This window comes from Microtus pennsylvanicus, chromosome 12, assembly GCF_037038515.1.
Source record: "Microtus pennsylvanicus isolate mMicPen1 chromosome 12, mMicPen1.hap1, whole genome shotgun sequence".
Taxonomy (NCBI): domain Eukaryota; kingdom Metazoa; phylum Chordata; class Mammalia; order Rodentia; family Cricetidae; genus Microtus; species Microtus pennsylvanicus.
In genome coordinates, this window is record NC_134590.1 from 64,858,463 (window position 1) to 64,869,622 (window position 11,160).

The 11,160-nt window shown below is 48.9% G+C and overlaps 1 long non-coding RNA gene across 1 annotated transcript; it reads right to left on the reverse strand.

The window, feature by feature from the left end:
- Positions 1-481: 481 nt before the first annotated feature.
- LOC142832631 (uncharacterized) lies at positions 482-9,623 on the reverse strand. Its single transcript, XR_012907246.1, has 4 exons — positions 9,520-9,623; positions 8,133-8,313; positions 2,816-2,992; positions 482-1,575 (listed from the first exon to the last, which is right to left on the reverse strand). It is a non-coding gene; the product is annotated as an uncharacterized LOC142832631 (long non-coding RNA).
- Positions 9,624-11,160: the final 1,537 nt, after the last annotated feature.

Genomic DNA, 11,160 nt, shown 5'->3' on the forward strand with positions numbered 1-11,160 from the left:
TCTCTCCAGTTCCTGAGGTTGGTTGGTTTTATTATAGCACTGGTTGCTGCCACGATGAGCTGCTGAGACCAGTGCAATGGGGCTTGGTTACTGTTTACTTTTTTGATCTTTTTCGTTTGTTTGGTTTTTGTTGTTTTTCGGGACAGGATTTCTCTGTAGCTTTGGAGCCTGTCCTAGAATTCGCTTTGTAGACCAGGCTGGCCTCAAACTCACAGAGATCTGCCTGCCTCTGCCTTCCAAGTGCCTGAATTAAAGGTGTGCACCACCACCATCTAGCCTGAGTTTACCTCTTAGTGCTATAAAAAAAATGCCTGACAGTGGTGGCACATGCCTTTAATCCCAGCACTTATGAGGCAGAAGCAGGAGAATCTATCTCTGTGAGTTTGAGGCAAGCCTAGTCTACAGAGCTAGTTTTAGGACAGCCAAGGCTACACAGAGGAAACCTTGTCTTGAAAAAAATAAAAAAAATGACCAAAAGCAATTCAGGAATGGAAGGGTTTATTTGCCTTGTACACACCGATCAGTCATCGAGGGAGGCCAAGGCAGAGACTCAAACAGGAGAGGAACCTGCAGGCAGGAGCTGATGCAGAGGCCATGAAAGGGTGCTGCTTATTGGCCTGCTCAAAAAACCTGTTTGTTTGTTTTTTTTACAACCCAGGATTACCTGCCTAGGGATGGAACCAGCACAGTTGGCTGAGCCCTCCTCCTACATTAAACAATTAAGGAAACCACCCCATAGACTCGCCTGCAGACCAAGCTGATGGAGGCAGCAGCAACACAAGTTCCTCTTGCAAGATGGTTCTAGCTAGTTTGTATCAGTTGACAAAACCTCAGGAGCACAGTTGCTCCTCCTGTTGCCATAATAAAACCCCCTACAAAGCAATTTAAGGGAGGAGGGGGACACAGAGGAGGCGACAGCTTGAAGCAGCTACTTATGTTGCAGTCTTGATTGAGAAGCAGAAGGGGAGGAATGGCTCAGCTCACTTTCTCTGGTTTACACGGTCCAGGACCCGGGGAGCGGTCTCACCAGCCTCAAAATAAGATGATCCCCACGGACCTTCCCAGAGCCTAGGCCTAATCTAGATAACAACTTACAGGTATATCTGGAGTTGCCAGAGTCCTGGAGACCCTAGTGAGTTGGCACAGTCATCCGAGGTATCTTTACTAGTGATGGAAGCCGACTTATACCTGGTATCCAATACCATTGCTTGTCGACAGGGCTGGGACAGACCAAGATCAGGTCTGGGGTCCCCAGCTGGAAACTTAGTAGGCCCCGAACAAGTGATCCAGCAGCTGTTTCCAGTCATCAGAGCACTGGGATGGACAAGAGGACATTCCTTTTTCCTAAGGGTGTTCAGAGGGGCGAAGGAACTTGCTTCAGGTCACACAGCCTGTGAGCGGCTGAGACAGGATACAGGTGTCCTGAGAATCAAGTGCAGACCTTCACCTGTGTTCTGCGGCTCCGCTCGGGTCTCCTGGCGGCTCCCTTAAGCCTCAAAGAGGAACAACACAAAGGCTTTGCTCTCCCTCTGCTGCTTGCCATTGATGATTTCTTGGGATTTTTGTCTGCAACAGCTGAAATCAGACATGTGGAAAAGGTGTGAGTGGCCCAGCAGCATGCCCTGTCTACCTCCCTCCCTTGCCTCAGTCATGGACACGAATCCAGACCCTTTCCCAGGTCATCCAGCTCCCGGGGCCTGGCCCACCTCAGGGTCAGCCTAGGTTCTCTGCACTTCTATCACGTGACCCCGATGACAGCCTCTTTTTAAGTGACACTTTCCTAAGCCACAAACAGGAGCTTACTTATGTCCTGAGTCACCTAGTTCGTTAATCTGGGTGAATAGGCTTTTCATAGGCCTGTTGGCCTGAAAAGGGATCCTCCCTTAGCTTTTCCAGACATGTACAAATCCAGTGGGCGGGAAATACGGTTCAGAGAAAAGTTAAACTTTTTTTCATGGCGTGAAAATTTCTAGGAAAGAAAATACGTCAATTTTGTGATCTAATTGTTTCTCAAAAACAACAGCAACTAGTAACCCCCAAACCAAGCTCTTTTCTATGGCGGCTTGATTTGTGCAGGCTGCTCAGGGCCTAGGCCAAGCTGTAGGAGGCCATGGAGGGCAGTTAAGAGGACAGGGAGTTCCCCAGTGGCCTTCCATCTCTTGCCACCCTGCTCTCTAAGAAGCTGTGAAGAACCCATCAGAAAGCCCCTGGGAGAGCTGAGGTATGTGAGTCAGAACTGTGTGAGTATTCTGGCTGTGAAGGGTAAGCATCCTGGCTGTCGAGAGTCGAGGAATACCACAAAGTCACACACCACACACACAAAGACTCACACAAGAGATTTAGTGGAAAAGGACTCACGAGGGTGGCTGCCTCTGCTCGGGCAAGAAGCACCAGGGAACTGAGTGGGAGGCAGGCTTAACATAGGGTCTCTGGGGGGCAGAGCTTTCCAGGGTGAGCATTGGTGGGATTTAAGGTTCTGGGTTTGGGGTGAGGGATTGGTGGGGTTTTGACTTCAGAGTTTGGTAGCTTTCTTTCTTTCTTTCTTTCTTTCTTTCTTTCTTTCTTTCTTTCTTTCTTTCTCTTTTTCTTTTTTTGTTTTTTGACACAGGGTTTCTCTGTAGCTTTGGAGCCTATCCTAGAACTAACTCTTGTAGACCAGGCTGGCCTTGAACTCACAGAGATCTACCTGCCTCTGCCTCCCGAGTGCTGGGATTTAAAGGCACATGCCACTACCGCCCGGTGTTTGGTAGGTTTTCAAAACCTCAAAGTGAGCTCAGACTTTTTACCCCACACTTTGGACTTGAGTTTTACTTACAAGTCACCTCAGGGAAGTTAGCAGGCCCTCCATCTACAGGGTCTAGTTCCAGGATTCCCGCAAGGAACATGGATAACGGAGTCTGTGGGTGCTGAAGTCCCGTATATACAGCAATACAGTCACATCACTTACACACATTCTCCTGGATACCGGGATCACTGCTGAATAACAGAGTACCTAATACAGTGCAGGTGAGATGCAAATGGTTGTCAAATGGTATTATTTAGAGAAAATGACAAAAGCAAAGTTTGTACAGGTTCAGCACAAGTATAGTGTTCCCCCCAAACATACATTTATTTATTTATTCGTTTATTTATTTATGCAGTGTTGAGGACAAAACTCAGGAATGGAAACCCAGGGCTTCAGGCATCACCACTGAGCCACTCTCCACTCCCCCAAGTACTCCACCCACAAATTATATAAATATATATATACTTAATTTATTTATTATGTATACAGTGGTCTGCCTGCACGTATCCCTGCAGGCCAGAAGAGGGCATCAGATCTCATTACAGATGGTTGTGAGCCACCATGTGGGTGCTGTGATTGAATTCAGCATCTCTGGAAGAGCAGCCAGCTCTTAACCTCTGAGCCATCTCTCCAGCCCCAAAAGATATATTTTCATGAAACTAATGTGATACCTACTGTGTCAACTGAACACTTAAGTTTTTTTGCTTTCTTTTGCTTTTTTTTTTAAAATTTTCTGTGGACTGGCATTGATTAATCCCAGCACTAGGAGGCAGAGGCAAGTGGATTTCTGTGAGTTTGCGGCCAGCCTGGTCTCATAAACAGTGAATTCTAGGGAAGTCAGGGATACATAGTGAGACTGTTTCAAAACAACAACAGAAGTGTGTGTGTGTGTGTGTGTGTGTGTGTGTGTGTGTGTTCCATGTGGGTGCAGGTAACCCCAAAGGCCAGAAAAGGGCATCAGAACCACTGGACTGAAGTTACAGGCACCTGATGTGGGTTCTTCAGATCAAATTCAGTTCTCTTATCTGCTCTGCCATCTCGTCAACCTCCTCCAAATACTTTTCTTTTTAATTTAGTTGAGATTTGTTTTGTTTTGTTTTGTTTTAAGACAAGGTCTTATTATGTAGCCCTGGCTGTCCTGGAACTCACTATGTAGACCGAGCTGGCCCTGTACTCACAGAGCCCAGGCTGCCTCAGCTGTTCCGTGCTAGGATTAAAGATATGCACCACCACAAGCTGCTATGCCCTACTCCTTCAAATACTTTTGTCCTGAGGTTGCTTCAGCCCATGGATATGGACGGTTCTCCAGATTTCCTAAATTTTTTTTGAGCTCTGAAACTGTTTGTTGGGGGAAATTCTGTCCACAGTGGAGGATTAGTTGATTGTATACATTCTGAGGAAAGAGACTTTGGTTGCTGGAGACAAGCTGGGAGGTAACAATTGTGGAAAGTACATTCCAAATAGAGTTGCTGTGTGCCTCCTTCCGGGAATGGGCACAGAAAAACAAGTTTCAACATCAGCACGTAGTTTAAAGCTGTCTCCTGCCACTCATTTGTGGGATCAGCCTGTATTGTGTGCAGATAGTTACTAACAGTGGTGAGGGGTGTGGTGTTTGTGTGTGTGTGAGTGTGTGTGTGAGTGTGTGTGTGAGTGTGTGAGTGTGTGTGTGAATGTGTGTGTGAGTGTGTGTGAGTATGAGTGTGTGTGCGTGTGAGTGTGTGAGTGTGTGAGTGTATGTGTGAGTGTGTGTGAGTGTGTGAGTGTGTGAGTGTATGTGTGAGTGTGTGTGAGTGTGTGTGCATGTGAGTGTGTGAGTGTATGTGTGAGTGTGTGTGAGTGTGTGTGTGAGTGTGTGTGTGTGCGTGTGTGAGTGTGTGTGCGAGTGTATGAGTGTGTGTGCGTGTGTGTGAGTGTGCGTGTGTGTGTGAGTGTGTGTGAGTGTGTGTGTGTGAGTGCGTGTATGTGTGTGAGTGTGTGTGAGTGTGTGTGTGTGAGTGTGTGAGTGTGTGAGTGTGTGTTGCTGTTGTTGTTCCTTTCATCTGGGCTTTTACATACAGAACGTCTAACAATGGGAGGATGAGATTTAAAGAATAATTAGACGTTTTTGCAGAGAAGTCTTGGGACTACCAGGTTACTAGAAATAATTTAGTAGCACTTAGCTGGTCCAAGCAGACGGCAAGGGCCACACCTAATCTTGAGTGGTCTCTTCAATTTTCTGGGCTCAAATGACAATTTTTAAAATTTTTTCCAACCTTCTCTCTCTCTCTCTCTCTCTCTCTCTCTCTCTCTCTCTCTCTCTCTCTCTCTCTCTTTCTCTCTCTCTCTCTGCAGACATACACACACACACACACACCTCATCTCTGTTAGTAATTTTTGGTACTGGGTATAGAACATCACGTATTGCTAAGCCAAGGAGTCTACCACTAATGACACCCCAGGCCTGAGAGGTTTCTAGTATGTTTTAGAAAAGTCGCACACACATAAGCAAGATGAGCACCCTTCCTGCCATGGATGTCTGTGGGGTTTTCTTATTTTGTTGTTGTTATTTGTGTTTTTGGGACAGGGTCTCACCACGTACCCTGGCTGGCCAGGAACTCACCACACAGATCAGGCTGGTCTCAACACATAGAGACCACAGAAATGGGCCTTTCTCTTTCCCAAGTGCTGGGATTAGAGGTGTGTGGAGCCATACCAGGCCTGGGGGATTGCTGAGATGCTGAACTTTCAATCTAAAACCGAGGGGGTTGCAGGCTGCAGGCAAACAGGGCTGAACAGCCACCCTATATAAAGCATTTACTGTGCTGCCTGACACTGCTCCAAACATTTTTTAAATACTAACTCTTTGTGAGGTTGGTACTATTATTATCTTCAGTTTATAGCTCCTTAGGGAAATCTGGAGCTCACAGGGGTTAAGTGGTTTTCCAGGGACACACACAGCTGGCCAGATGCAGAGCTGAGGGAAACTCCTAAAGCCTGGCTCTGGGTCTGGGGTGGTAAAAGCTGTGACATGTCATCTTGCTTCAGTGAATCCCAGAACCAAAAGACCAAGGCTGACTTGATGCCCAGGAGAGCCAGCTCTGGATTGCTGTGATGTCAGGAGACCCTGGCATTTCTGGGCAAGGCTGTCCCAGTGAGAAGTGGACTATGGAGTAGCACTTTCTTTGTTTTTCTAAATTAAAAACTTTTAAAAAAGAAGTAGGACTTGTTGGCCCATTTGACAAGGACCTCGCTCTATGAAACATAAACTCTAGCCCCACAGTTTACGTCTTCTGTGTTTAGCTGGAAATTCCTCATGGAGTACAGAATTCTTGAAACCCTACCCCATAGCCCGAGGCGTCCAGAAATACAGTGTGTGTGGACTTTCAGGCTTTAGCAACAAATAAGCATCTCATTTGCTCATGCTGCAAATATGTTTGACTCATGTGGCTTTCTAGGTGACAGCCTAGGCCAGGGTCAACCTATCAGTTGCTATTGTCATTTAGGGCTGGATCATTCTGTCGCGAGGTTTGTGGCCTGCTCCGCAGCCCTCCTGTCCTCTGCTAGCTGACGCCTGAGCCCCTCTCCAGGGGTTCCAAACATCTCCACGCACCAGATGTTCCCTGTGGGGAAAAACCAACCCTGGTTAAGATCTGCTGACCTAGACTGAAAAAACAGATCTCTCATCTCCTTCCCAGGGGAGAAGCCAAAAGGAAGTACATTAAAAAAGGTGGGGTAGATGTGGGTTATGTGATTAGAGATTTGATCCCCAGCACCGGGCTATAAAAAGGTCAGGGAATGATATACACGTGATTAAAATAAACCGAGGAGCACGTGCCTTTAACCGCACCCAGTACTCAGGAGGCAGAGGCAGGCAGACCTCTGTGAGTTCAAGGCCAGCCTGGTCTACACAGCAAGTTCAAGGACAACCAGGGCTAGATAGAAAGACCCTGTCTCAAAAAAGAAAAATAAAAATAAGTGAATAAATAAAATGATAGGCTGGGTGGAACTGGCCTGGCTAAGGTGGTCAGGAATGTGACTATGGACGGACACGGGGAACGAGGAGGAAGGGCCTCAGAGGTCAGAGGACAGGCTAGATGTGGATGTAGTTAATTGTGTGTATATTGTGTTGAGCATGTGGTATGGGTGTGTACACACACATGTCCAGGTGTGTGTTAAGGCAGGAGGATGGCACTGGATGTCTTCCTCAGTCACTTTCCCATATTTTTTAAAGATTTATTTGTCTATGTATTTTGTGCATACGAGTGTTCTACTTGCGTAAACGCCTGTACCACAGAAGAGGGCTGAATCCCACTACAAGTCAGTCACTATGTGGTTGCTGGGAATTGAACTCACGACCTCTGGAAAAGCAGTTGAGTGCTCTTAATCACTGAGCCATCTCTCCAGCCCCCCCCCCCCCATGCTGCTACTGCTCTGTGTCAGTCCTGTTGTGTCTGGAAGACACTGCTTCCTTGGGGTCATCCATCACTCTGGCTCTCAGAATTTTTCTGTCTCCTCTTCCACATAGCTCCCTGAGCCTCGAGGGAAGGGCTTTGTTGCAGACGTCCCATTTAGGACTGGGTGATGCAAAGTCTCTCACTCTCTGCACATTGACTGGTTTCAAGTCTCTGTGCTGATTACTATCTACGTCAAGAAGAAGCCTCTCTCTTGAAGACTGAAGGAGTTTCTTGTGTCGTGAGGAGGCGCTGGTCTAAGGGTGCAGCCGTGTGTCGTGAGGAGGAGCTGGCCTAAGGGTACAGCGGTGTGCTGTAAGGAGTCACTTCCTCTCCATGCTTTAGCAGAACAGTGGTAGGAGGTTTCCCCTAGGCCCCTGACCTACTGACTCCCAGGTTCTCGGTCACTGGAGCAGTGTCTGGTGTGGGTTCCATGTCATGGAGAGGGCCTTAAAGCCAAGCAAAAAGTAGTTGGTAACCCCTAAAACACTTGTTAGGAGTGTAAAAGAGGATTATTCTACAGCAACCCACATACAAGATAAAACATACAATATTTGGGGCTGGGTCACCTCACTCAGGATGAGATTTTCTAGTTCCATCCGTTTACTTGCAGTTTTCATAATTTCGTTTTTCTTAACAGCTGAGTGATATTCAATCATGTAATGTACAACATTTTCATTATGTATTCATTATGCATCCATCTGTTGATGGACATCTAGGCAGTTTCCAGTTTCTGGCAATTATGAAGAGAGCAGCAATGAACTTGGATGAGCAAGTGTCTCTCTAGTAGCATGTTGAGTCCTTTGGGTTCCCCCTGATTGTCTTGAAACAGAGTTTCTCACTAAACCCCAAAGCTTTTCTATTAGGCTAGGCTGGCTAGCCAACGGGTTTCAGAGATTCTGCCTGCATACACTCACCCATCTCCGTCCCCAGCTGGGGTGACAGGTCTGTTCCTGGCTTCTTATGTGGGAGAAGGCTTTCTGAACTCAGGTTCTATGTTCGCCTGGCAGGTACTTGGTCAGCTGCGCCATCTCCCCAGGCCTGTGATTTTTCTCTTAAATACGAGCATGGACCACATGCAGAGTGCTGGGCCAGGCCCTGAGGAATGTGAGATGAGACAATGAATTCTTTGTAGGTTAATCAAGGAAGCTGCACGAGAGGTGATGTTGGAGCACACACTGGAGAATCCATTATGTGGAGGGCAGATTGTGGGGGGAAATTGCCTCCACCACCCCCATGTGGGTGACTGTGTAAGCTGCCCCGTGTTGATGCCTAGGCCTGGAGTTGGGCTGGAGCCCAATAAGTTTTAACCAATGTTGGGCTGATTCTGATGCAGTAGGAGGAACCCCAGTCTGAGAATGGTGCCCAGCAGCTTTTATGAGACTCCTCTAGGGGGTGTGGGTGTCTCCACAGATATCAGTCCAGTTGGGAAGGAGAGAGAGATAGACACACACGCACACACACACACACACACACACACACACACACACACACAGAGAGACAGACAGACAGAGACAGACAGAGAGACAGAGAATATGAATGTCTCCACAGATCTCAGTCCAGTTGGGAAGGAGAGAGAGAGCCAGTGAGAGAGATAGACACACACACATACACACACACACACACACACACACACACACAGAGAGAGAGAGAGAGAGAGAGAGAGAGAGAGAGAGAATATGAATGTCTCCACAGATCTCAGTCCAGTTGGGAAGGAGAGAGAGTGAGAGAGAGAAAGAGACAGAGAGACAGAGAGAGAGAGAGAGAGAGAGAGAGAGAGAGAGAGAGAGAGAGAGAGAGAGAGAATATGAATGTCTCCACAGATCTCAGTTTGCCTGGGAAGTGCTCAGTGAGAGTAAAGCACTATGGACCTTGCCTCTGTGTCTCCCCACACTGCTGTCACACAGGGAAGGACAGATGTAGAGGGTCCAAGACCTATCTGGACACGGAATTTAGGTTAGGGACCCTCAGCCCAGTGTGCTTCCCCTTCCCTCACCACCAGACTCGGGGTATTTTAACCCCTGAGAAGGCCTCGAATATGCCGTCCACAGAACCAGCAGCTACCAGACAGCCCAGCAAGTAAAGGTGCTTGCTGCCAAGGCTGAAAACCTGGTGATGCAAGGAGAGGGGAGATGGTCCTTCAGTCTTCACACATGGACTGTGGGCCGTGCTGCACGTGTACTTGTGTGTGTGCGCATGCACACACACATTCTCTCGCTCACAAATAAAACAAATGTTTTCTTTTTTTAAAGAAAAAAAAAGGAAAGGAAAGGAAAAGAAGAAGGAAAATCAGTTCTGACTCACCCAGCAGAGCCATTTGAAGGCAGGCCGCTCGCCAGGGTGACTGAGGAGACTATGCGCACGCAGAACACCACACACAGGCCGTGAACACACATGTCCTCTAACCTATTTTTCTTCCAGAGTGACGTGGAAATGAAGGGGGGAAAATCCACAAAAATGTGCAGAGCATAGGAAATATGCTGGCTGGCAACTGTTAGGGGTGTGGCCAGGGCCTCCTGCCAGACAAGGCAGCACGAGGCAGAAGCCAGAGAGGAGAGGAGCTGACTGCTGGGCTTGGGACCAGAAACTGAAGTCTCAGAAATCGACCCGGTCCCCACCAGTGGACCCCGTCAGACCTGGCTGTCTTCACAGGTAAGTGTGGAACTGAGTAAACTTTAACCACTGAAGTGTGGAATTGTATTAGTGACAATTAGTTGTGGCGCACACCTGTGACCCAGCACGCAGAAGACTGAAAATAGGAGGATAGTGAGGTTAGCCAGGGCGACAAAGTGAGACTCAGAACAAAAGGGTCTGTGGAGATGGCTCAGTTGATAAACCACTAGCCATACAAGTATGAAGACCGAGTTTGATTCCCTAGAGCTGGAGTCCCAGTGCTGGGGAGGCGAGGACGAGCAGGTCCCTGGGGCTCACTGGCCAGCCAGCCTAGCTGACATTGTATGTTCCAGACTACAATGGAGAGACACTGCCTCTTAAAAAAAATGGTACCCAAAGAATGCTACCGGAGTTGTTCTCTGGTCTCCACACGTGCACCTGCACACACACAAACACGCACACATAAAACACATCCTCATAAACTGTGAGTGCTGGAGCAGGCAACAGCTGAGCACGCACGTGAAGACAGCGGAGGGGCGGTGCTGGCACGTGGGTGTGTAAGGAGATGAAGACAGCGGAGGGGCAGTGCTGGCACGTGGGTGTGTAAGGAGATGAAGACAGCGGAGGAGCTGGTGCTGGCACGTGGGTGTGTGAGCAGATGAAGACAGCGGAGGGGCGGGTGCTGGCACGTGGGTGTGTAAGGAGATGAAGACAGCGGAGGGGCGGGTGCTGGCACGTGGGTGTGAGCACGTGAAGACAGCAGAGGGGCGGGTGCTGGCACGTGGGTGTGTAAGGAGATGAAGACAGCAGAGGGGCGGGTGCTGGCACGTGGGTGTGTAAGGAGATGAAGACAGCGGAGGAGCGGGTCCTGGCACGTGGATGTGTGAGCAGATGAAGACAGCGGAGGGGCGGTGCTGGCACGTGGGTGTGTAAGGAGATGAAGACAGCGGAGGGGCGGGTGCTGGCTCGTGGGTGTGTAAGGAGATGAAGACAGCGGAGGGGCGGTCCTGGCTCGTGGGTGTGTAAGGAGATGAAGACAGCGGAGGGGCGGGTGCTGGCACATGGGGGTGTAAGGAGATGAAGACAGCGGAGGGGCGGGTGCTGGCACATGGGTGTGTAAGGAGATGAAGACAGCAGAGGAGCGGGTGCTGGCACATGGGGGTGTAAGGAGATGAAGACAGCGGAGGGGCGGTCCTGGCTCGTGGGTGTGTAAGGAGATGAAGACAGCGGAGGGGCGGGTCCTGGCACGTGGGTGTGTAAGGAGATGAAGACAGCGGAGGGGCGGTGCTGGCACGTGGGTGTGAGCACGTGAAGACAGCGGAGGGGCCGTGC